At 40.8% G+C, this 26,223-nt stretch overlaps 1 long non-coding RNA gene across 1 annotated transcript in view; it reads right to left on the minus strand.

The window, feature by feature from the left end:
• Positions 1–1,161: 1,161 nt before the first annotated feature.
• Positions 1,162–26,223, minus strand: part of LOC118972516 (uncharacterized) — a 301,420-nt gene continuing 276,358 nt past the window's right edge. Inside the window, exon 4 of the long non-coding RNA XR_012128977.1 lies at positions 1,162–1,312. This is a non-coding gene — a long non-coding RNA (uncharacterized lncRNA). The remainder of the gene's footprint in view (positions 1,313–26,223) is intronic.

A 26,223-nucleotide genomic window follows, 5' to 3' on the forward strand; every position in this document is an offset into this window, starting at 1 on the left:
CTGCACAGACCTAATGCCACCAGCCTGTTTCTTCCTCCCTGGAACTGGGAAGAGGGAGAGTTTAAATTTCGAAAGTACATTTAATTCAAGTCCTTTCCCCCTGAGGCCTAAATTACAATCCTTTGGAGTTGCTATCTTTTATTTATTTTGTATCCTTTTCAGGGTTCAACAAAGATGGTATCTCCTAGACCTTCCAAATCTGGACTGAGCGTCCCTTCCCTGTGTTCCGTCAGCGCCCCTGCCACCCCACCCTCCCACTGCCAGGACTCTGCGGCTCTGCATTCCCGTCATTCACTGTCACTGCGCCGTGTGCGCCCTAGGAGCGTGGGGATTCAGCTCTCCTCCGCAGTGTGTAGCACACACCGGGCTCTCAGTACGCGTGTTGAAAAAGGAATGAATTTGCAAAATAGGGGAGTTACACCCATGGTTTCTGAGCTTCTTTGTGATCCTAGTATTCTTTGCACATTATTGAATCCTTAATGTCTTTACCTATCCAAAACATACATGTTAGAAAGTCTCTAAATGAGGGGAAAGGATCAGGTTTAGGGGGCCAAGTTGATAATCTTGGTCGGCTTACTTTGTGCTATGCTGCCATTGCTTCCACCTCGGAAGATGATTAATCTATAGAAAGAAGCCTACGGCGTAGGACCAGCCCTGGCCTAAATTCTGATTCTCTTACTTTGTAGGCCTGTGACCTTGAGTCATTTACTTCATCTCTTCAGCATCCTTGAAAAAGATCAAAGGACAAAAAAAGACTAACAATGGTTGCCACCCAGGAATGTTACAGGGGATGCAGAAGATAATGGATGTCAAACACTGAGCACAGCTCTGGTACATAGCAGACACTCAAATCAGTTATTGAATGAATGAATTAAGCAAGCCCATCCCTGCTCTGCAGTCACTGCTTAATGACAGAATGCCAACTAGATCTGGAATAGTTCCCAGATACCTACAGGAGGCCTGTGGAGCTAACAGAATTAGACTCATATTAATGAACTGAGACCATCTTGCACCCACCTTCCAGTAAAAGCTACTTAAAGCCACCAATCCTTACTCCTGTTCTCTATAATGAGAAAATGTAGAAATCCACTTGCTCTTGTCTTATGTGAGAATATGTACAGTGAAATTCATATAGCTCACTTTTTAGCACCTTACCATACTGCACTCTTAATTGGTTCACATGACTTTATCAACTGCTGTAGTATTTCCTGGGATTTCCTTGGAGGAAGTTTGGCCAAGTCTTTGTTCCCGGCTAAGTCCGCTGTGCAGTTCTCAGGGGAAATTTATGCAGGGGGCTCTAGCACAGAGCAGGCTTCAAGAGAAAAGGAGGATAATTTCCATCAGAGAATAGAATGGGGAGCGCAAGCAAGTTCTGCCTGTTAAGTACAAATAAATTAATTTCTCCCTTACAAAACGTGATTTAGGTTATGGGGCTTATAACGCATGTGCCAGACACTATTCATAAGAAAGAGTCAGAAGAATGTGGGATTCCAAAAGTCCTGATTTTAGAAACAGTTGGGCATTTATTTACCCTTCTACAACTCATCTCTTTGGACTCACTAATTCTCCTTGGAATTTATTTTTTAAATGGAAAAATACAGCATAATGAAGGGATATCCAACTTGATAGGTTATATTTTCTATTGGACTTGTCTTAAATGGGTTAAGGGGCTACACGATTATATTAAAACTGAACTTTTCTTACAAGCTGGCCTGTGTTGAGGAAGAAGACTTCCCTGACTGGTCTGTGACTTAGAGCAAGTCACTTGAACTCTCCAGGACGCAAGCTCCTCCTCTCATAATCCCATCACTGGGCCAGATCAGTAGGGCTCAAATCATACTGTTATTATGAAACTACAAACAGGATCCACACTCCTACACCTACACACACAAACATGTGTATGTGACAACCAGAGCAGCTCATATGTGTTCATTTTTTAGGGATTTCATGTAGAAATTGTTTTTTAGGGATTTCATGTAGGGATTTCACAGAAAAGCAGCTGTACAATATAATGGTCATAAGAATGTGCTCTAGAATCAAACTGACAAGAGTCCGAGTGGCCATTCCCCAACTGGCCAGCTGTGTGAAGTTATATAAACCTCCATTTCCACACTTGTTCAATCATTATTAACAACTTCTACTGTTGACAATACTCACCTTCAGGGTTATCTGGAGGGTTAAAAGAACAATGCAAAGTGTTTGCAACAGTGTGTCTCGTATGCAAGGTCTACTTGAAAATATATTTGGGGAAAGGATTCTGAAACCTAAAAATGACTTAAAATATCAATGGACTAAAGGATCTCTAAAATTGCTTCTAGTTCTAAAAATCCTTTTACTGAAAAGTGGCCTATGTGAGAGCAGAAAAGAGCCATCAAAAGACAGAGTTTCTCAGATTCCTTGCCTTCAAACATAGGATGTCTTACACGGGGAGTATATACATATGTTCAAGTGCACTGAGGCAAAATTTACATACAGCAAAGTTCACTCTTTTTTTGGAATACAGCTCTATGAATTCTGACCAACACATACAGTCATATAAACACCACCACAATCAAGATATACTTCCATCATCCCAAAAAGTGTCCTCATGACCCTTTGCAGTCATGTCCTCACCCCACCCAGTCCCTGGCAACTACTGGTCTGTTTCTGTCCCTAGAGTTTTGTCTTTTCTAGAAGGTCAGGTAAATGTAGTCACACAGCATTAGACTTGAGTCTGCCTCTTTCACCTGATTACATTTGAGAACCATCCATGCTATCCAAGGTATCAGTAGGTCACCTCTTTTTATTGTTCAGTAGTGTTGCATTGTGTGAATAGGCCACAGTTTGTTTCTCTATTAACCAGTGATGACTTATGAAACATTTACAACAGACTCTTGAGTGGATGGATATATGTTTAAATACCTAGGGATGAGATTCCTGGATCATATGTTAGGCATATTTTTTACTTTATTAGACACTGCCCAATTTTGTTTTCCAAAGTAGCTGCACCATCTGATACTCAACCAAGATTTAGGAGAACTGCTATATTAATTTTCTATGGCTGTTAGAATAAATTACGACAACATTTGTGTCTTTAATCAACACAGATGTATTGTCTTATAATTCTGAAGGTCAGATGTCCAAAATGGATCTCTCTGGGCTGAAACCACAGCAATGGGTAGGCTGTGTCCCTTTGCGGGGGCTCTTCCAGGAGGAGCTGCTTCCTTGTCTTTCCAGCTTCTACTGGCTGCCCACATTCCTTGGCTTGTGACCCCCTGCCATCTTCATAGCCCGCAACGGCTGGTCATGTCTTTCTCACACAGCATCACTCTGCCTCCTTCTATCACTTAAAAAACCCTTCCTTGTGTCTACATTGGATAATCATCTTATCTTAAAGTCAGGCTTATCAGCAAATGCATTTTGACTTGCTTCCTTAATCCCCCTTTGCCATGTAACATAACCTAATCACAGGTGTGGGGATTAGGACAGGGACATCTTTGAGGAGGAGGGGCAGCATTATTCTGTCTACCCCAGTCTGCAACCTCCCAAGCATATAATACTGCCTTTTTTTTTAAACCAAGTCATTTCAATGCTTGTGTAGTAGCAACTAATTATGGTTTTAAATTGCATTTCTCTAGTCACTAATAATGTTGAGCATCTTTTCAGTGTTTTTATTTGCCTTTATATATCTTCTCTGGTGAAATGTTTGTTCAACTCTTTGGTGCATTTAAAAAGTTAAGTTGCTTGTTTCTTATTGAGTTTGAGAATTCTGTACATATTCTTGCTGGTACTCTTTTATCAGATAGACATTTGGAAAACAATTTCTCCCAGTCTATGGCTTTTCATCTTCTTTAATAGTGTTTTTGAAAAGAAGATATTAATTTTAGTGACATCTAATTTGTCACTTTATTGATGATTCATGGTTTTTATGTCCTTGGAAATCTTTGCCTAACCCAAGGTCACAAAGATTTTCTTCTAGAAATTTTAGTTTTAGGTTTCACATTTGGATTGATGATCCACTTTGTGTGAAATTTTTATAGGTACAAAGTGTGGGTTCAAGTTTACTGTTTTAAACATGGATGCCCAATTACTCTAGCACCATTTCTTGAAAAGAAGAAATTCAGTTTTTATCTGCACATATTTCTTCTATTTAAAAAAATATTTAAGGAGAACTTTTCAGCTTTTTTGATTTTTCATTTCATTGCTTCAGAACTTTTTAGCTGGTATTGATTTTTCATTACCTATGTGCTCATGACAACATGCTCTTGAAATTGAAGCACTCATTCATTACAGACCAGGTTAGACACATACTGAGATGGTCAATACACATCCCCAGGTTTATGATGAATAATTGATTTCTCACTGTCATGAGTAGGACCTAAGTAATTTGATTATGTATTTAGCTAGTAATGGAAACTCACTAGCAGAATCTTATTCCATGCTTGTTTGCACCTGTGAACTGTTTCTTCTTGTTTAAAGGATTGTTCTATTTGGTTTACCTGATATAATTTTGCTCTCTTACACTATATGGATGACCATCACGCAACCACACCTAGAAAGCATGAGTAGCTCTCAAGCACCCCTTCCCACCTGGCCTGATTACCTTTTCATATCTCCTGGTGCCTCACTGGCACAAAAGCCTTGGAGCCCCATGACTGTGTTTGAGAACTGGCTCTGAGTGGCTCTGGGAAAGTTACTGAAGCCAAGAACAAAAGCATGGGAGGCTTTTGATATTCTTGAAATCACATTACTGTGTATATAATAAACTTTTGACATTTACTTTTCATGACAATTCAGTTTAAGCATTCTGTTCTCTTTTGTGGAGTGGTGAGAGGAAAGAACACTTTAAATACTGACTGATATAGAAATTACTGGAAATAACCTTTTACCATATGGAACCAATGATGATTGCTTCAGACCCGAGTATCAATGACCCATGCAGAAAACAGATTCTTCTTTTGTTTTGTGTATGAGATCATAAAACAATCAGACTGAAGTTTCATTTTTTAGGGCTGGGCATGAGCATTGATTTAGCCAATGGAGCTGTGACCGGCTGTTCTTTTCCTGCATGAGCTACAGGAGTCATTTATCCGCAGTCCTTCAGAGCAGAGAGTAGCAAGGATGCAATGACTCAGGAGGTGCACCTTGAGATACTTGATCAGCTACCTGGAAGTGGCTATAGAGCCACAGACCTTGGTCTCCTGCTGTGAAAGCAGCAAGGAAGGAGCCTGCAAGAACTTGAGAAATGTTTGGCACACTTTGGGGAGACATATGAGACATGTTAACCATCCCTAGAAGTCCTGCAGCAAAGACACTGGCTTTATTGTATTGGGTTCCTGAAGACGTCTGAGCACAGAACACCTGTGTTCTCAGCATACCTAGTCCCCTATAGGTGTTTGTGGCACGCCACTGGGGAATGAGCTAGAATGCTGAGAGCCAGAAGATGTTGAAGGTCATTCCATTTATACTATTTGTTCTTATTCTCTGAGTTTCTTAAGTTTTCTTCTGCTACTCGTCTACTGTCATTTAATTTCATTTTTCTTTCACCCTCTTATAAATATGTTTTCAAGTAATCCTGGGTTGGTGAGATACATATGTTTTACTACCCATAAAGTCAAATGTGAGAATAGTGTCAGGACCCTCTTAAGAAAGAAGATAATATTATTGTCTAGTCTTGCTATTGTGAAGGTTAAGTGAAAATATCGTGTTTGGAAATCCTTAGTAAAATGTACAGTAAGGATCATACTTAGCACTTCAGAGTTTTGTGTTTTGTTTTGTTTTGTTTTTGGTCTCGTAAGTTGAACTAGCTAGTCTGGCCTAGGTCAAAATACTGAAAAGCAGAGGTTTCTCACTGGGTAAACAACTGCCTCTGATTCCTTTGCCATTCAGAGATCTCTCCTTTCTGTTATGTTGTCTTGCTGACCTTTATCTTCTCTCTCTGGCCTGCTCTCCAGAAGGGACAGAGTTACTTACACTTCAAAATGAATATAGGAAGTTGCATTTTCAGCCCTAGGTGAAGAAGTGGGGAAGTGAGTTTGAATGGGGCCCACTCCTCACTGCTTGTCACCAGCCCTTGGCTCAGGGGATGCTCAAAGCTCCAGTCAGTCCCGACTTGGTCCCGTCAGGAGGATTTAATGGGTTATGCTACCTTGGGAGCTTTTAGCCTCCTTGACAATCTGCACATTCTTGTGTGCTTTGGAGAGATATTTTACATGCTCCTACATAACTTTAGACTTCTAAGAGAGTAAGAGAATGAAAGAAGGCTCTCTAAACAGTCATTAAGATTCTCCCTAGTCAGACTTTATAATTTTGAAGGGAGGACCCTCTGGCCTCAGAAAGGTGATGTGAGTTATCTGAGAGTAGAAAGCTCTTATCTGGGACAATGCATGGGCAGTAGGTGACTCTATGAGGTGGCAGGACACTAAGTCTTACGCTCCAGTCTTCAGTATTATGTGGATACCATTTTTGACCTGTCTCCCAACAGTTCTGACAGCTTTCTGAACTCAACTATCCAATCATTTATCCAGCCCAACCCTAAATGAAGTGGCAGATGTCACGGCTAGACTTCAGATATGAATTTCCTTGCAGAAATCTTCAGTGTTTCAAGCTGCCACTGGCATAGGACCTCAGTTCTTTCTGGCTGAGATGGAGCAGCGGAGAAGATAACTCTTTGGAAAGATCAATAAACAAAGAAGAGGCACAGAGACTTGTAGCTTCCATTCTTTGAGTATCAACTTGGCAGAAGAGAAATAAACTCTTAGGCGCTCCTCTTTGAATTGGATGATTTGAATCATGACTGGAGAATTGGGCACAAGAGCAATCAGCAATACGAGTCATGGGCCAGAGTTACATCCCCTCATCATCTCTTTTTCAGAGCACTGGGCACACACACAACACTGCCTGCTGCCTCTGAGGCTGCTTCCTCCTGGGAGATGGATGGTACATTGTTAGGATTGATAGGCTCTTGTGGTGTCACAGACCCAGGGTTTACAAAAATAAAATTGAGAACATAGCCACTCACTATGGGAAGAGAGAAATTATGGAAGTCCTAACCTTTTTGCTCAATAAAACATTGTCAAAATTGACTCTCTGCATTACTTTTGATAACCTCTCCCTTTGGAGGACAATCTTATGATATTTCAGAGTTCTATTACACCGTCCAAAAGGAGTCAGGAAAAATGTAGGCCAGGTTTTGTGGTTTTGTTTTTTTTAATGTTCTTTGCCCCTTTACCTAAACAAAAAATTATTTTTATGGCTCTCTGGAGAGTTACTGACCTGGAAATAAGTGATTTTATTTTGTTTCATTTTATAGCCTAAAGAGATGTTCTAAGAAATATTTTGACAGAACACCACTCAAGGTGTGCACTTTTCAGCCAAAGAGAAGAGCAGATTGGTTTTCATGATGACGCTTCTGAGGTGGTAATTTAAGGGGTGCTGCAGTAAGCTCCTGCAGTAAACTAAAGCTCAGCTTTCCCTACAATTTGCCAAAGTCTATGACTAGCTGGATGGTTGAGTCTGTAAGACCATGTTCTTGGCTCTGGCAAGTTCTTGGTTAGCTCTTGGCGTTTAAGACTGTGCTGCAGTAACGGTGAACTGCAGTCCATCTACTGCAAGGCTGCCCTGACTGGATCCCTATGGGAATCATTCAATTTGAGGCTAATTTAGTGGCAGCTGCTGAATTCCTTGTGCCTGCTAACAGCTTCACGTGGAAACCTTTACATGCATGATGCAGGCAAACCCGGTATGCTGTATTAAGACTCCTCCGAAATGTCCTTTTCTGCCTCTGCCTTTCTAATTTCCCCATGATACACTATGAATTGAGACAAAAGGATATGTAGGGGCCAGAGTTCTACTGCTTTGGCCTACGCAATCGACAAGTGCAAGAAGAGCCATACAAACGATTGTTCTACATCTTCCAAAAGATGTAAGGACAAACATAGCTCCAGTGTTGTTAAATGTCACCTCATTAAATGCTTTTAGAATCATGCTTAGAAAGAAACCAGTATTGCTATAAGATTTTAAGAACATGCCAACATATTACATTTCCTTTTTTGCACTGGCTGCCAAGAAGCTCAGAAATTGCTGTGTGATCTGTCTTTAGTGAGTTTCAGTAATCTCAATTTTCTCACAGTTTTCCTCTGCCAAGACACTTTGTTACACTGATTTTGATCTTTTTTCTTTGTTTTCAATCATTCTGTTACATCTTTGTCTTTCAGTATAAGCAGCCTGAAATAACTGCATAGAACCCATTTATTCTGCCAATAGACTAGTCAACATGATACATCTTTGTTCCTCGTGATCTTTAAATCAGTAACTTTCATAGTGGGGAATATTCTTTTTAAGTGTTTATTTTGGGTACATCACCATCGGTACTGAGGAAATACAGGAATACCAGGTATGTGTGGTTCAGAAAAGGCTCCTTGATGAATGATCCTTCTTCCACTCAGATTGAGAGCTATTTGTGAAGAGTGGTATTTTAAAATTTAAGTGTGATACATTCTGAACCAGTAGGTCTAGCATAGGGTTCAGAAACATGCACTTATTATTTTTTTTTCTTAAAAGAATGTCATATAGGAGATTTGAAACACTGGTATGAAGACTGTGGCCAGCAATGACTAGCCAAAGCCTAAAAAGAAAATGGTGGGGAAGGGGTAGAGATTAACTTCATGCTACAGATCAAGGCCAAATGCACTTTCAATTCTCCTAGAGTAATGCCTGCCCTCAGTGGAACTGAAAAGTTGGTGATCTGCTCTGCCTGGCGTCCTGGTGACCCTTGAGGAATTCATTTAATGTCCAAGTGCCTCTGGACCTCCTCAGCTACAAAATAAATCAGTGAGCCTATGATCAAAAGGACTCTTGTCATTTGGAAAATGGAATGACCCTTCTCCACCTTCTAGGGAGATGGTGAATTTAGCAACAGGAGGACTTTTAGTGCCATCAGATAAGCAATGAGCTGTGAGAATGATGGGCAAAGCCTGTTTCGTAAAAAGCCAATATGGCTTAGTTCTCTGCTATGGAAACACATCTCCACTTTCATTCCTCAGTGCTATAAGTGTGAAAAGCAAATCTACAACTTGTGCAAATGGCTGTTTCATCAACAGGAGTTGGGAGCCAAAGGCACCTGTTAAACACTCACGATCCATAAAACAAATCTGCAAACTTGATTTTGCTTGGAACGAGGGAGCCTGGAGGAAGAGATCTCTGGAAGACCCTGAGCAGACCAGCAGCGCAAATGCATGCAGGCTCTGTCTCTTTCCTTCCAGATCCGTCTCACCCAAGGATTACAATTCCCCCAGCTCTGAAGACGGAAACCCCTTTGCAGGAATGACCACTTGAAATTAATGAGTTCATAATCCCATGTCTCTCTTGGAAGCAGTTATGACCAAGACTAATTACCTTCAGTATAAAAAACACAACTTTTCTCAGTAACCTTAACTCCTTTTCCACTGTGGTACCTTACAGTACAGCACTCCATTTTAAACAGAGAAGATGTAATTAAATTAGAATTCATGGTGGAAAGCAGAGTTAGCTGATAATAATTGCTTTTCAGAGACTGCTGTAATTGGTGCTCCAAGGATTTTATTTCAAAGCATCAAAGTCAATTTAGAAGGCTTGCTTTATCTGGACTTGAGCTGCTTTGATGAAGACACTATGTCTTCATGTGTCTAGGTTTTCTTAAATTTAACTAAGCTGTTTCTTAATGATTATGTTAATAATTACAGTACCATGATGCTGTTTTATGGACACTGGAAGATAAAATTCAAATTCCCCTTCTGCCTATTAGTTTAAGTTGTAACCACAAAATGTACACAATCCTTGTTCATTAACTGTTTGATAAGACCTTGAAATTCCACAGGCAATAAAAATGCCTTTATCATTCTTTTCTTCTCATTCAGTATTTAATACATTTAATCAAGGCACAAGAGGAAGTTTGTTAATAAACATCCTGATAAACAACTTGTTTTTTGCTCATGCTGTTTTCCTCTGCTTGCAATGTCTCCATTTTCTTCTGGTCTGATGAGTAAAATTCTCCTTATCCTTAAAGTCCCAGCTTAGATGCCAGCTGTTATAGACTGAATAGTTGTGTCTCCCTAAAATTCATGTCAAAATTCTAACTTCCAATATGATGGTATTAGGAGGTCCTTTGGGTGGTAATTAGGTCGTGAGGGTAGAGGTGTCATGGGTGGAATTAGTGCCCTTAATAAGAAGAGACAAGAACTTGTCTCCTCTCATTCTGCTTTCTGTTGTGGGAGGATCAATGAGATGCCCATCTGCAAACGAGGCAGAGGGCCTTCACCGAGAATCCGGCCATGCTGGCACCTTGATCTTGGACTTGCAGCCTCCAGAGTTGAGAGAAATAAATGTTTGTTGTTTAAGCCCCCCAGTCTATGATGTTCTATCACAGCAGCCAATTTAAGACATCAACTGCTTCTTCCATGAGGTCTCCCTCGACTGCCAAAAGAGGAGCCAACATCACAAACCCCTGATCCAGGAGCTTCAGTATTTTTTCATCTACCATATGGTGACCATGGGCTATGCCGAGGATAAAATGAGCTAATCTTTGCAGATAGTGAGAGGATATGATTATCACTGTTGCGAGTTTTTCTCTGCTTACCTGTTAAGATGTTGCCCTCTTAAAGACATGGGATACAACACAGATGTCAGAGAAAGACTAGAGTTATCAGGTAAAAGTTTTCACCTCTAAACAGCAAGTACTAATTAATTATCAGCAGAATGGTGTTTGGTGTTTGAAAGAAAGCACTGGGGTCCTACAGTTGACATACCATCTTATTATGTGACTGAGGGAAAGTCATTTCTGGGTTTCAGTTTTCTTTTGTACAAAGCAAAGTTATCCAACTAAATTATCATTAAGATTACTTTTGCCTCCAGTATTCTATAATTACAAGTGGCACAAACTTGAAAACTGTGCCCAAGGTTATTTATAGCATTAAAATTAATGAATGACCTAATCATGCCAATAGAGATCAAGTTTCTCCTATGCAATTACTGTTTCTGGCTTCATAAACACAAAGTGAAGCAAAATTTCATGATCTCACCATTCCATGCAACACCGCTCAGTTGTGTGACATATGCTGGGAAATGAATGACTGGCATGGAAACTCTACAACTCACTGTTACAGAGTCAACTTGACAAAATATGAGTCCCTCCCCTCTTGCAGGGACTGTACCAAAATCTGTACATGTTTGCCAGTTCTGTGAAGGAGAGAAGAGAGAAAAAAAAAACACTCCTCAATGGTAGATAAAATAGTGGGTAACACAATTTTTATTATTATTATTACTTGTAATAATAGCAGTAGCAGTAATAGTGCTAATGTTTGCTGAGCATATACTATGTGATGGGCATTATGATGGATGTTTCATATGGGTTATATTTACACAATGCTGTGAGGTAGATGCTCTCATGATCCCTCTTTGCTGAGGAAGTTGAGGCTCAGAGAAGTCAAGTAACTCGATGGGGATTACACAGCTGGTGTGGTAGAAATGGGATCTGAATGCTGTTCAAGCTAACTGCAGAGCCCTGGCTCTCACTGGAAGGTTAAACTGATTCACACACAGTTATCACTGCTCAGCGCAAGGTACGGGGAAAGGGACGGAGCTTCTCTGTCCTCTCTGAGCGTGCTTCTCTCCTCAAACCTCCATGTGTTCAACAGCCTGGAATCTCTCTGAACACCCTCCTTGTGGGGTTTTATGGAGGCTTCATTACATAGTCAGGATTGACTAAATCATAACCTCCAGTTCCTTGCCCTCCCTGAAGGCTGGGGGTGGGACTCAAACCCTAATCACATGGTTGAGTCCACTGGTAAACAGCCCCCACCTTTAGGTACTTTCCAAAAGCTCCTCATCAAAAGAACAAAAGACACCTTTACTCCTCACTTAGGAAATTCTAATGGTTTTAGGAGCTCAGTGCCACAAATGGGGACAAAGACCAAATATATATTTCTTATCATAAATCACAATATCACAGAGGCTTTACCCATCCCTGAAATACAGGAAATGTCCTACTGGTTAAGAATCGTTTCTGTCCTGAGTGCATGTCCCCTGGTCCTGAGCTGTTGTGGCACCCCCTGTGGTGGCCCCCCGACACCTGCCTAGTTCCTGGTATCTCCTCAAGACCCAGTGATAGTTAATACCTCTCACAGGGAAGGCCAGGACCTTGTCCCAGGATTCAGGCTGGCATCTCATTTGGCTGGTTGTTGCCCATGTGGTAGTGATGACTTCTAAAGAGTATCACCCCTGGGAAACAGGAGTATGCGTCAGTGTGTTGTGTATGTTTGGGGCTGAGGGTCTGTGCTGATTTATGGGTGGATGTGGGTGGCTGGTATGGGAGACAGTCTCAGTTCGTTTGAGCTGCTGTGACAAAAATACCATAGACTGGGTGGCTTAAACAACAAATACTCATTTCTCACATTTTTGGAGTCCTGGAATCTAAGACCAAGGTGCCCCCAGATCTGGTGTCTGGTGAGAGCTCGCTTCCTGGTTCACAGGCTCTGCATACTTGCTGTGCCTCACATGGCAGAAGGGCTGAGGTCTCTTTAGGGTCTTTTTTACAAGGGCACTAATCCCATTCACTGGGGCTCCACCCTTCATGGCCTAAGAGCCTTCCAAAGACCCTACCTCCTATTACATCACATTCAACCTATGACTTTGGGCACAGGGCACAAACATCCAATCCATACCAGAATTCCTGAAGCACTGGCCTGACGGGTAATATTATAAACAATGAATTTGTGACACTTCAGTGGTACCAGCTCTAATGAAGGCAACTGAGCTCTTTGGTTAATTGGTGGGTTCCAGGGCTAGGGCAGGAAATACACAAAATGAGTCTGCAGCATCTTGGAGGGCCAGTCAGTGAGGAAGTGAACAACAATAAACAGAACAGGAAGGGTGGGAGCATACTGAAAAGGCATAGGACACAACTTCAAAGAGCTCTGAATGGGTAAAGTTAGAACCACTTTAGCATCAAAATAAATGACAGTGTTGGATTATAACCCAAAGGATAAAATTAAATATCCATGAGCCCATGCTGATATAAATAAGTAACTGAACAAATAAATGAGGGGGAAGTGATAACTCTTCTTTCCAGATGAATTCCAGGTAATAAACATAAAGGGAATGAAATAGAAAAATCACCTTTGGAACACCACAGGAGTAACTGGTACTAGCAAGACCCACTGATGGATGCTAAAATTGGAGGGTGAAAATTTAAGCAGAAAGGAGTATTTGCATAACGGATTTCCCCAAACACTTAGTAATTACAAGGGGAAAAAAATAACTTTACAGCAGAGAATTCTAGCATAAGTGTGGTTAACATCATCCATAATGCCCTTCAGTATAATGTCCACCCTGATTTGACACATGGAGAAGGACACATCACCTCTATGATATCCTTTCCAATAATGCATATCCCTAGTTTAATGGTGAGAAAACACTGGACACAGAGACACTATCTATAAGACAAGTGACCAGTTCTCTTAACAAGTGTCAAGATCATGGAGACAAAGAAAATTAACAAAATTGTCATACATTAGAGGGGACTAACAAGACATGACAGCCAAATGCAGTTTGGGCTACTACACAGGCTCCTGGGGCAGAAAGAGGTCATTTGTGGAAAACTTGTGAACTTGAATGCATTCTGCAGTTTAGCTAGTAGGGCAGAAGGTTAATTTTTCAGCTTTGATCATTGTTCTATGGATTTCTAAGAGGTTAACATAAGGGAAAGACAAGTAAGAAAGCACGTGGGAACTCTCTGTAGTAGTTTTCCAACTTTTTTCTAAGCATAAATATGTCTCAAAAGATTTTTTAAAATGAATTTAGGAATCAAAACCTGTGAGAGTTTTCTCTATCATGGATCAGTCCCCCTCTTTCATCAAATGTATGTAATTGTCTATGGAATTACTAAAATAAGCACAAAGATTGGAGAAAAGTGCAAAGCTTGTAGAAAAACTAAACCACTGAAAGGGACATCTGTTACTTAAAAAGGTTAATTCAAGAAAATTTATGGATCTCCTACTATGCCCTAGGTACTGTGCTATCATGAATACAGTCTCTGCTATTTTATATAACTGTCACTTCAAAATCTTTATTCTGACATAGGAAGTGGAATTTTCCAGACATAAGCCTGCCTATCTTCTTTGAAGAACTTGTTTCTGGTCAGGTTGTGCCACCAAAATGGCCCAGATGGGGTTTCTGGTTTATTTGTTTCCTTGTGCTACTCTGGATGCCATTGGCTATGTGAGAGTTCAGGACATTTTTGCTGTGTTCAACTCTGGAAGCATAAATCATAGTGCTTCTGAGTTCCCTTAGTAAATAAGTGAGACCATGTTATCAAGCCAGTCAGCTTGGGAAACATCAGGCTTAGCTGGTCTCTCACTTCACAGGAGAGAAGAACTAGGAGTGAAATCCTGACAAGGTAATATCAAAGTGTCCCCCTCATGCCCACCATAAAAAATCTACCATCATTTCAATGCGATGCAACTTAATTTAGGCCCGCTGGGCTATAGCTTCAATAATGTGCATAACATGTACTGGGAAAATCGATCTAACTTGATAGTTTTGCTCATAGATAATATTTTAAATGCATAGTTTGATGAGAGGATTACATAGCATCTTGCAGGGAGTAAGAGGAACATAATCATGGGACATTATAGTGGTTGTAGTTCAGTCAATTGACATTACACACTTTCAACCTATCAATTTCTTTTGTATGCTTCAGCTTAAGTGTTTGCTTGCCTTAAACACTGGACAACTGATAAGAAAAATAAAGGCCTACTTGACAGATTTGATGGTGGTGAGCTGAGGAAAAAAAAAGATAAATCAAAATTGTCAAGAGAATAGGAAGGCGTGCTTGAATCTGAGGTCTTTTGGGATAACGAAATACTTGTGGGTGTGATAATTGTAATATTAATGATGACTTATAAAAAAAACCCAGATAGCATTGTATATAGGACATATAATAATTATAGATAGATATTATATACAACATGTGTGTATACATATATATCTGAAGGTAAGTTATGTATGGGGAGAAAAAGAATGGAGACATAAAAGTTATTTGCTTTATGGGGGTGAATCTGGATAAGATGACAGGATGTAACCTAAATGTATATGTGGGCTTCATATGGCCCAATATATAGACAAAGTTTCACCCTAAGAAGCACAGCCTTGGCATTGAAAGGTAATAAAAAAACAAAAACAAAACAAAACAATCCTTGTGCCTTCTGCAAAACATTGAAGGAACCCCTTTCACACTGGTAGGGGTTCTTCTCCAAAGCTCCTTCCTGCATTTCCCAACTCTTTCTTATACCAAAGCACCAAACTCAAATCTGAGATAAGGGCTTCTCTTCCGCTATTTGTATTCTTTTTCTCCCGCTTCTTTGTATGTAGGTCCAGTCTACTAGCTGTCCACTTGCTTCTCTGATCTACTCTGTCCCTGTGATTCTGTTTCATAAAGCTCAGGAAAGTGGAGTCTTTGAGACCCTCTTTGAGCAGGGAGGTGATGACAGCAGAGGTGTGTGTATTTGGTGAGGGTGGCAGTGGATCTGGGCACAATCTTATGGCCATGAAGCCTGAGGTTTGGGGAAGGTTTCGGCTCCTTCACTCTCAGTCTGAAGTTAGCACCGTTCCTATTGTCCACAAAGAGGTTTCACCTTTCCCACACACAGCGGCTTTGCTGTCGTGCCCTCTGTTACAGAAAGAGCTTGAGTCTTGAGTCAATTTGACTTGCAAGGCCCCAGCAGTCAGACACTGGGCGGCCCGAGGGAGGGCTGTTCCGGCTAAGCAGCGCTCTCCTCAGGCAGCTTCTCTTTCCCACAAAAGTTTTATAAAATCTTTTTATCACATAATCATACTTCTGTGCTTTGTAGTTATGTGAGGTAACTCACAATTAGCATGTTTAATCAGGAAATTAGGTGTTATAATCACAATATGGAGCAAAAATTCATCATGAAGTTTTAGCTCATAAACAAATGGCTTTTTTCTATAAGGAGGGGAAAAAAATCCCACAAAATCAAAGTCAACTTTCCATTTTGGCAGATAGTGAGATTTAATTTATGTTTAGCACTAAGAGAGAGCATTCCATCTGCTTTCCAGATGGAGCCCGCCTCTCCCCTTTAGCTGGGAATTAGTCACTCTGCTATGTAACTGTCCTCTCAGTCGCTCCTGGGCTGTGCTGGGTCTTCTCCGGAGGGAGGATCCTGAGCTGGCTCACCTTGAGGCAGGTGCTGTACCGCGCTCAGGCTCGGCTGGTCCTGCTGACTCCCTTCGCGGTATGTTTAGTGTGCTCTGTCGTGCATTAGGCATCCCGAGGAACTGATGCTGAGTCAATCAACTTAAGGGGGAGACCACCTTCGACACACATCGGGCACTGACAGAGGGGTGTCAGGAATGCTGGGATCACGGAGACGGGAGTGCCCAATCAGGAGGGCAAGGGGGCCACCGGCTGTCATTTCCCAGGAATGAAAACCTTCTTTCGAACCAACCATCCAAACTAAGTTGCAAAGAATTTGCTCAGATCCACTGTGCACACCACACCATAGTTCTTAACATGAAGTCCAAGGCTCCCCTGGAGATTTTATGAGTGGGCTTCATTGTCCTCTGGGCCTTGCTTCATTCTATCTGAGGGAAGGTAATGAATTTATCTATTTTGTGACATGATATGAAATTATAGGTAAAAGTTCATGAATGTGCATTTTCCTGGAGAAAATGTACATGACTTTATGTTTAAATGACATATTCTCAGTGGTATCTGGGACCCACAAAATATGAAAGTTACTGATGAATACTGACACACACATAAATTCATCCATTTATTGGGACCACTGTCCAAAGAATATTTTCATATATCTATTAATTCCCTAAACACAGTCTCAGAGAGACACAGCCTCTATTTCTGAGCTAATAGGGAAAAAAAAGAACAGAGGGATGGCAGAGATGGCCAGTTAACTGAAGATATATGCTCCTTTTCAATAAAGTAGCCTTGTTGCTAGGAAGCAGCTGTCCAGCCAGGACTATTTGCAGCTGTCCCTGCATTCAAGTGTAGCCACGTAATGAGCTCTTGCTGATAACACATGAGTGAGGTAACGTGTGTCCTCGTTAGGCTGACAGGGTTAAGAACTAGCTCTAACTTCGCCACTCCCTTCTGCTCTTGGAATGTGGAAGATGGCGAAGCCATAGGACGGAAGGAGTAGAGGTTCCTGAGTACCCAGGGAAGGCTGCTCACTGTGGGGACTGGCTGGAAGAGGTTCAGTATGGCCTGAGCAGAGAATGGGATACGGGTGGAAGTAAGAGAAATCTGCAAGATGCATATCTTGAAGGAGTTTAAGCTTGATTCAAAGGACAAAACTAATGGGTTATAATCAGACAGGAGTTTCTGAAAGGTAATTCTGGTGGTTGTATGAAGGATGAAGGGAACAAGACTACAGGCAGGGTGGCCAGTGCAAAGGCAGCATTCTAATCCTGGAAAGCAGGGAGGGGAAGTAGTCCCAACCAATGAGGAGGCAATGGGACTAGAGGAAGTGGCAGGATTTGGTGGCCAGTGGATAAGGGAGAGAAAGGGTACAAAGAGCTAGAGCCAGAGAAAAATGCTGGCATGGGATGGGCTGGTGCAGAGAACTTAGATTACATGATAAATTGGTCAGTTTTGGTTTTGCTCTTAGGTTAGTACATGGATTTTATCCCTGTAGGTTCAGGTTTACTGTACAATGTAGAAGAGAACCTCTGGCCTGCAAGGTATTTGTCAGGATTAAATGAGGCCCTGCACGTGGATCTGGCACTACAGAGCTTTATAAAGGGATGGCTGTTACCCAGAGACAGAACCTATGTCAGCAGTGTCCAGTTCCCTCCACCCAGAGGTCTAAAGAGCACTGTAACCTAAAGACCCTTGAGAGGTGCAGTTTTCTGTGGAGAAGGATCACTTTTTGCTCTGGTGGGTCAACCTCACAATCACTGTGGGGTGGTGTCCTCCCCAGTGAGCCCAACATTTCCCTCAGAGCGTGTTAAGGATAAAGTTGAGTTTTCCTTAACTAGCTTCCCTGAACTGCACTTGGGGACGTCACATGCTCAGATGTCTTGGAGGCCATCCTATCTTCCAGCACATCCTCTGAGGCCTTGCATTTCGTAGTTTCCTCAAACTACTCTTATGTCTCAATCCTTTGGCTACTAAGAGTAGTAAGAAATGTTCCATGATGGGGATAAGTGTTCCTATGTTTTCTCATTTCTTCCAAAGGCACTCAGGCCTGTAGATAGTTGGACAATTCAGAATAACCCTTCTTTACAATAATATCAAATTAACTTCCAAAAGGCCTCTTTGTGAACAGGTGGAAATGCATGAGGTACTCAGTAAACATGTATTGTGCAGGTCCTACTATCCCATAACATACCTCTAGTGTGGTTCTTTTCCTGGATCCTTGATACCAGCTGGGCTCACTGTACTGTAATTTACAGTTAATGATCAAGACACCGACCTTGCATTTAACTCATAAGATTTAGATGTTTAAGTTTGTCTTAGAGAAACACTTGTCAGTTTACACATCTGGACCTTGAAGATAATTCAATGAATTCCTCTCTTCAACCAGATTGACAAAGTGTGTTTTGGACCAGAACAAACCCAGTTTAAGCAATTATTCTCACATCTACTTTCCAAAGCCTGGCCAACTAACTTGGCAGGTGGTGAGTTATTCTTTATAGCAGACTGGCTCTTTGATTGAGTACCTGGGTCAAAGATGAAAAAGAGCTGTTCATACAACATGGCAACTGGTATTACAAACCCTTTGCATAAAACAACAATTTGCAAAAAGTGTAGATGTATCATTAGCGTATTTGGAACCATAAACCTCTCATTTGGTTGTGCCATCAAAATGTTTGATGGGGTGTTTTGTGATACCTAATTTAGTCTCCAACAGCAGCATGGATGATGTTCCCCACTTGCGCTTGCAGTTCATCAAGCATCTGCCTTTTTCCTGTGATGAGAAATGACTGCAGAAGGGAAAGGAAGGGCACAGGGTGGAATGCAGTGGGGAGTGTCAAAAAGCAGTGAGGACACACTCATGGTGGCAGCCCCAGGCAGATGGCACTGGGGGCAGCTCTGCCTGGGTTCTGCTCCAGAGCTCATGGTGAAGAAATGTGTGTGAGGGGCACCGGCTTATCACCTTAGCATGTATTCCCATCTCCCTTCTGGTAACAGAATCTCCCTTCCTTTGGGAAACTCCTCCACCAGTACATGTGGACTTTGTGGGGCTGCCAATCATAGTTCTCCATTCGTATACAACACTGCGACTGGACTAGGTGTGCAGACTGTCTGGACCAATCAGTTCACTTCCCATCTGAAAAGGGGGATTGGCTCTGGAAAGGTATGTGGCCAAAGTCAGTCCAGTCCAATCTGATCTCTCACTTTGCCAAATTAGAGAGACAGCTTACTCTTAGCTTTGGCTCGAAAGTTGTGAACACGTGGGCCAGCGTCATCAGCACCCATCTTTCCCATCATGTGGGCAGGAAAGGACAAGACAGGTCACCAAAGAAAAGCAGGGCCAGACATGGAGAGCGAGTCACAGAGCTGCACTCATACTGCATTCTGGCGGCAGGAATAAATCCACACTTGGACTCCCAGGTACATAAACTCATATCTCACTTCCTCTATTTCTTCATGCAGCCAGTTTGAGTTAGGTTACTAGCACTTGAAATAAAGAATTCTGGCTAACAGAGTTATTTTAAAAAATGCAATTGAAATGAAGGGAATCAATTAAACTTTTCCATACCTCATTCTATCATGACCCAAGTCTAGGCACGACTCAGACTAGATTTCTGATTTTAGACTTCATGAAATGATTATTTGAATTTCTTTTTTAAATTTTTTATGAGAGTGATAACAGTCACATTAAGGTGAAGTCAGGCAAGAGGCCATTTTTTTCCCCCCACACGTGGGAGGAGATTTTGTTTAAATTTTAGAGCTAGGATGTTACCATCATAGTCAGAGCAGCCCCAGTGGTGTACAGCCATTTCCGCTTGGACAAAGACAGCAACAGTTGTCTTTAAATATCAAGATTTGTCATTGAGAAAAATAATCCCTTAATACTTGTACCCTACTCTCCATTTCAGACTTCCATTTTTTATCACTAATTTTTTTAAATAACAGCTTTCTGAGATATATTTCATATATAATTCACCTAGTTTAAATGTACAATTCAATGGTTTTAGTATATTTAGACTTGTGCAATCATCACCACAATCCATTTTAGAGGATTCTCATCACTTCCCAAAGAAACTTTGTACCTTTAACAGGTGCCTTGCAGGTCTCCCTCTTTCCCCCGGTCCCTGGTAAACACTCATCTGCTTTCTGTCTCTATGGATTTGCCCATGCTGAGATTTCTTATCAATGGAATCATACAATAGGTGATCTCTTGTGACTGGCTTCTTCACTTAGCATCATGTCTTCCAGGTTCACCCATTCAGGTATCAGCACCCCATTTCTTTTCATGGCACAGTAATATTCTATTGTATGGATATACCACCTTTTTTTTAGCCACACATCTGGCTGTTTCCACTTTTTGGCTATTATGAATAATGTTGCTATGAACATTTGTGTTCATGTACAGTGTTCATGTGGACATAGATTTTCATTTCTCCTGAGAATATCCTTGTAATGGAAATGCTGGGTTACTTGGTAATTCTATTTTTAACTTGTTAAGGAACTTCCATGCTGTTTCCAAAATGGCTACATAACTTTATATTCCCACCAGCAGGGCACACGGCTTGCAATTTCTCCACATCCTTGCTAGTACATACATGTCTTTTGATTTAATCATCCTTGTGGGTGTGAAGTGGTTATCTCATTGATTCTGACTTGCATTTACTTGATGGCTAAGGAGGTTGAACATTGTTTTATGTGCTTGGTGGCCATTTTTACATCTTTTTTGAAGAAATATCCATTTGGATTATTAGCTCTTTTCTAAACTGGATCCATCATTTCAATAGCAGTGGCAATATGTTTGGTGAACAGAACTTGGCCTCAGGTTTTGGAATGACTTTATCTATTGCTGGGAAATGCACTCTGTGTGGTAAATGGAACTAGGGAGATGAACATGGAAGGGGATAGAGAAAAGAGAAGCTACACATTTCACCTGCATCCTAGGGCAGGAGGTAAGGTAGATGGATGTAGGGGGTGAATGTTAATACCTCCTTTCAAACTTTAGGACTCAGTTACATGCCACCCCCTCACAGAAATCTTCCTTGGTTGCTTTTTTAGCATGAATTATGTTTTACATTAGAAAAAAGAATTTTTATTTCCTTTAAAACATTTTAATGACTTAAAATTATTTGACTTTTCTGCTTTCTCTTTTAACTCTATCCTCTAGCAATTTGAGGCAAAGTCATGTCTGCTCACTACTGCTGTGTTCTCAGTGGCTACCTCAGTGCCTGGTATATTGCCTTTGCTCAACAAATATTTCTTAAATGCATAATAGCTCAGGTTATAAGACAAAACAGTGATGTTAGTTTATGTTCCCTAAATACTGGGGAAAAAATTTATGAAATAGTCCCCACTAAAGAACTAACTTCCAAACAAACTGACTTTTGCCTTCATATCTGTAATATTCACTCATCAGAATCAACAACTATAATGGGCTGTCAATAGTCAATCTTGAAAATTAGGACCACGTACTGGACACTCTTCATTCAGAGGAAAGTTTAACTCGAGATAGGCTCTTCTTGGAATCTATTTTCCACTGACCAAAAGGATTTTATTACTAAGGCAACACTGTTTATACTATAATCTTACTATACTGATCCCAATGTGGTAGAATTTGAAAACCCCCCAGGACTCTGTCTTTTGTTCTGCATTCCATGTTAAGGAAAAATGCTCCTTGGAATAAGAATAACACATCTCATTTTACTTAAGCACAAGTTCTAAATTCCACTGTTACTAAAGCACTATCTTCATGTTAATTCTTACAATGGTCATGCTTATAGAGAACAATTGTTTGAACAATATTTAGAAATAAGATATGAAATCCCAGATTGAGATATGAGCACTTAAAAAAATGTGAATGATTTTTTAATGCTTGTTCATATGTTTACCACGCTGTAGAACTCTAGCTAAATGGCAGAGTGGCTGACTGTGCACTAAAGAAAAGGGAGGCATCTGGGTTCAATTCTCAGGTGACTGGGGTAGTGTCACATTTTGAGATGGCAAGAAGAAGTATTCAGGGTAGTATTGCCAGCAGGTCTCTCTGGGTTTGAATCCTGACACCGTCACTCCTGGCTATGTAACTCTGGGCAAGTTACTCAATATCTTATTGCCTCTATTTCTTTATCTGTAAAATGAAGATAGTAACAGTACCCAACTTGTAGAACTGGTGGAAGGACCAAACTTTTTAACACACATAATGCACTTAGAACTGTGCTAGAAGATAGGATGCATAATTATTTGCTGTCTTCTCCTCCTCCCTCATCTCCACTAATAATCACCATCATTGAGACTACAGGAAAAGGAGAAATTTAGGGGCAGATGGGTAAATTGTTGATAGGTTCCCTTCTGGCATGCTTGCTGTGAGGTACCTGTGGGATATCAGCAGATAAATGGAGACATTGTCCTGGAGCTCAAAGGAGATTTCTGAGCTGCTGATGTCATGTGGGAACTAGTTGCTGGATGAGAGTGCAAAGGGAAAGCAGGGGGAGTGAGAGGAGAACCAGAGTTATGGGAAATGCCTCCCAAGGGAGTACAGAGGAAGAGGAACCAGTAAACAAATGTTAGTGGTCATAATAGTAGGAAGATAGTAGGGATACTGCTGTGATAGGAACTAAGGAAGGAGGAAAAGGTCTAATAATGGGAGTGGTTCATAACAGTAAAGGACCTAGAAAGTTCAAATAACATAGGGACTGTGAAGCCTATTGAATTGTATAATTAGAGGTCACTGGTAACATTTACTAGGGCAGAGAACACAGAAATAGCTGAATTGAAGGTAGAGGCCATGACCTGTTGCATAATCACATGATAATTACATGATTACCTCTGACAGGGAAGGAAGGAAATGGCTGGGGTTAAGAATTCAGGGAGCTGTGTCTTGCCTTGGTAGCTCTTTCTCTTCAAGGTTGTCAGTGCAAGAAGCTAAATTCCAAGGAAGAATAAATCTAAGAACAGAAAAGAAGGTAAGAGCTTGCAGCCACTTGGCAAACACTGAATTCTAACAGGTAGCCTTTTTTGATAAAATCAAACTGGAGCATAAATCTGAACATGTGGCCTGGCCCTTGGAATCAAGCTTCTCATCTTTATTATATGGAAACAAGAAGTTAAAGAGGTGGTGGGAAGAGTGTCCTCACAGGACGGGGATAGAAATTGAAGAGGTAAGTGGGAATGGTTGTATTCTTGACAAGGTACACGTATCCTGCTGCTATGGACTGACGTGTGTCCCCCCAGATTCGTATGTTGAAGCCCTAACCCCAAAGTCTGGGTATTTGGAGATGGGGCCTTTGGGAGGTAATTCGTGTTATATGAGGTCCTGAGGGCATGGTCCTCAAGATGGAATTACAGTCCTCATGTGAATAGAAAGCTTTTTCTCACTTTATTTCTCTATGTGAAGACACACCAAGAAGAGACAGCTGTCTGTGAGCCAGGAGGGAGGCCCTCCCCAGGAACTGAACCAGCCAGCACCTTGAGCTTGGGCCTCCCATCCTCCAGAACTGTGAGAAGTAAATGTCACTTGAAGCCACCCAGTCTACGGTATTGAGTCACAAGTAGCCCAAGTGGACTAACACACCTCACTAGGAAAATATGGCCCTGAGAGCACCCCACATGAACAGCTCTTCCTCTGTCGGGAACTTAGTGTTCCCTCATGATTTTTCCCTACAGAAAATGCCAGAATCATGAGATGAGGGGCCCTCTTCTCCTCTGCCCCTCCTTCTCCTGGCAGTTCGACTGAGCTGAGGTTGAGTGTTATAGGGTATATATGGCAGAGGATGTGATTTCTGTATCTGGTATATGATCCACAGAAACAATAGTTTCTTGAGCTTCTAAAAAGAGTTCCTAATGAGAGAATACTTAGAAGTTATACTCTTCTTAGAACACCATGCAATGTTGATACATTTAATTCTAGGAACAATTTCAGGCAGAAAAATATGGCTCTATTGTATGTCACAATACAAAATCATTACCACAAACACACAACCTCCAAAAAACCATGCTGTTGAATTAAGAGTGATTGGCTGTTTGCACTAGCTTTTGCTTGCTACTCATTCATTTGATTTGTTATCAGCTAGCACTCATGAGCAGATGAGCAGTAGCAGGTGCAGAAAGGCTGAAAAATTTTGGCAAAGAAAAGCTTAGAATTGAGAAAATTTTATTCATTAAGCTATATTTTCTGGAAACTGCAAAAACCCAGCAATTATTTCAATTTTGTGATGGAACATAATGTTTTGCAGAGACTAAGATTCTCAAAACTCTTCTTAAAATTCACACTACAAGTTGTTCTGTGTCACAAGGGCCGTAACCTGTCCCTTAAGAGACACTATATTAAGGAAAGAGCTCAAAATCAGTGGGATGAGGTCAGCTACGGAAAACTGCAGTTCAGCTGTTTGTATTCCTTTGTCCTTCCTCACATGTAACTTTCCAAAATTTTTGTGCCATGTGGAAAAGAATAGCTGTCTGCGGCAGAGAAAACTGTGATGTGGAGTCTCTCCTGCTACTTATTTGTGAGAGCATCTTGCTGCTATGTTTTAAATTACTTACTGGGTAATTAAAAAAAAAATCTCCAGTATAACTGCAGCACTGGGGCAAGGTCTCTGTGTTAACAATTGCTGTACCCATAGCATTTACACTGGGGCCTGGCACATACTAGGTGCTTAATAAGCATTTGTTCACTGACTCTGAGGTCCACAGAGGCCATGTATTTGAAATGGAGTGACTTTCAATGTAATACATGCCTGGATTTGATCTCAGCTTACTATGTCAGCCAAGGGACATAAGGCCTTAAAACTGATTCACACATCTGTTAAACTGAGGCAATAGTACTGACAGCATTGCCATGATAACCAAGAGAGTTACTCTAAATGGAGCATTAATACAGCATTTTGCACACAGGAGTTAATAAATGTCAGCCACTGTTGTTCTAGACTAAAAAGGAGATTTCTTAAAATTTTATGGATATTGCCAAGTTCATGATAATAAGGGAATGTGGATTTTATTAAAATGCAATCTTGACAATATAGCATTTCATATTTTAAAAATCTATGTCAATTTGCATTGTCACAATTAGCAGTCTACAAAACGGGAAGCTATTTCTTGTATTTGATTTAATCTTCTATCATTAATAAAGACAAAGAACTCTATCAGAGATGCTCTAAAAGTATTTGGTAACAGAGAGTTGCCAAAAGCTCAGGAAGTGCATGATTTTAATGGAAATATTTTTTGTTCTCATATATTAGTGCCATCTTCACAAATTAACACCAGCAGATACTCTATGATTATCGTTCAAGGAAAACAGATGGGCCCTGGGTTTGATAAGCCAATTTTCTAAGTTGATTTATCTATATAGAGAACTACTGTGAACTACTTCTATAATGGAACAGTAGGTTTACCATTTATATATCAAGTTAAATTAAATGAACCAAAAAAAGCTTATAAACAAAGTCACACCATTAGGCAAAATAAAGTAACAGAAACCACTTGAGGCTTTCGGAGCTAAACTTCAGAATCTGGATAGCCCTCTGATAATGATTCAAGCTGACCATCTCTATCTAAAACAGGAGCACTCTCCTCAGCCACTAGGTAGAAGTTTGTTTGTTTGTTTGTTTCTTTTTGTGGTGATGTGCTAGGTGAGTAAAAGTGAACCACCACCTTCTTGCTGCTCTCACACATACAACCTCAGGCTTGAATACACTTAGCTGGCAAGGATACTATACATTTGCTTACCACAGATGATGATAAATGTCATCTCAAGCCTGGTATTAGGGAGCAAGAGCAAATATTAATAACAAAAATGAGCCTGTAAATCTAATTTTGGAGAACTGGTCTCAGAAGGTAGCCCAATATATGTAATCTGAATGAAGGGACATCTGTCACATATAGTTTCCCCAATCTTGACTCTGCAGCTTTCAAATTTCTAGCATTAAAGATGAGCTGATTACTTCTAGTGGCTCCTGTCACATATAGTTTCCCCAGTCTTGACTCTGCAGCTTCCAAATTTCTAGCATTAAAGATGAGCTGATTACTTCTAGTGGCTCCTGTTTAAAATGTAT

Source organism: Manis javanica, chromosome 3 (assembly GCF_040802235.1).
Source record: "Manis javanica isolate MJ-LG chromosome 3, MJ_LKY, whole genome shotgun sequence".
NCBI classification, from domain to species: domain Eukaryota; kingdom Metazoa; phylum Chordata; class Mammalia; order Pholidota; family Manidae; genus Manis; species Manis javanica.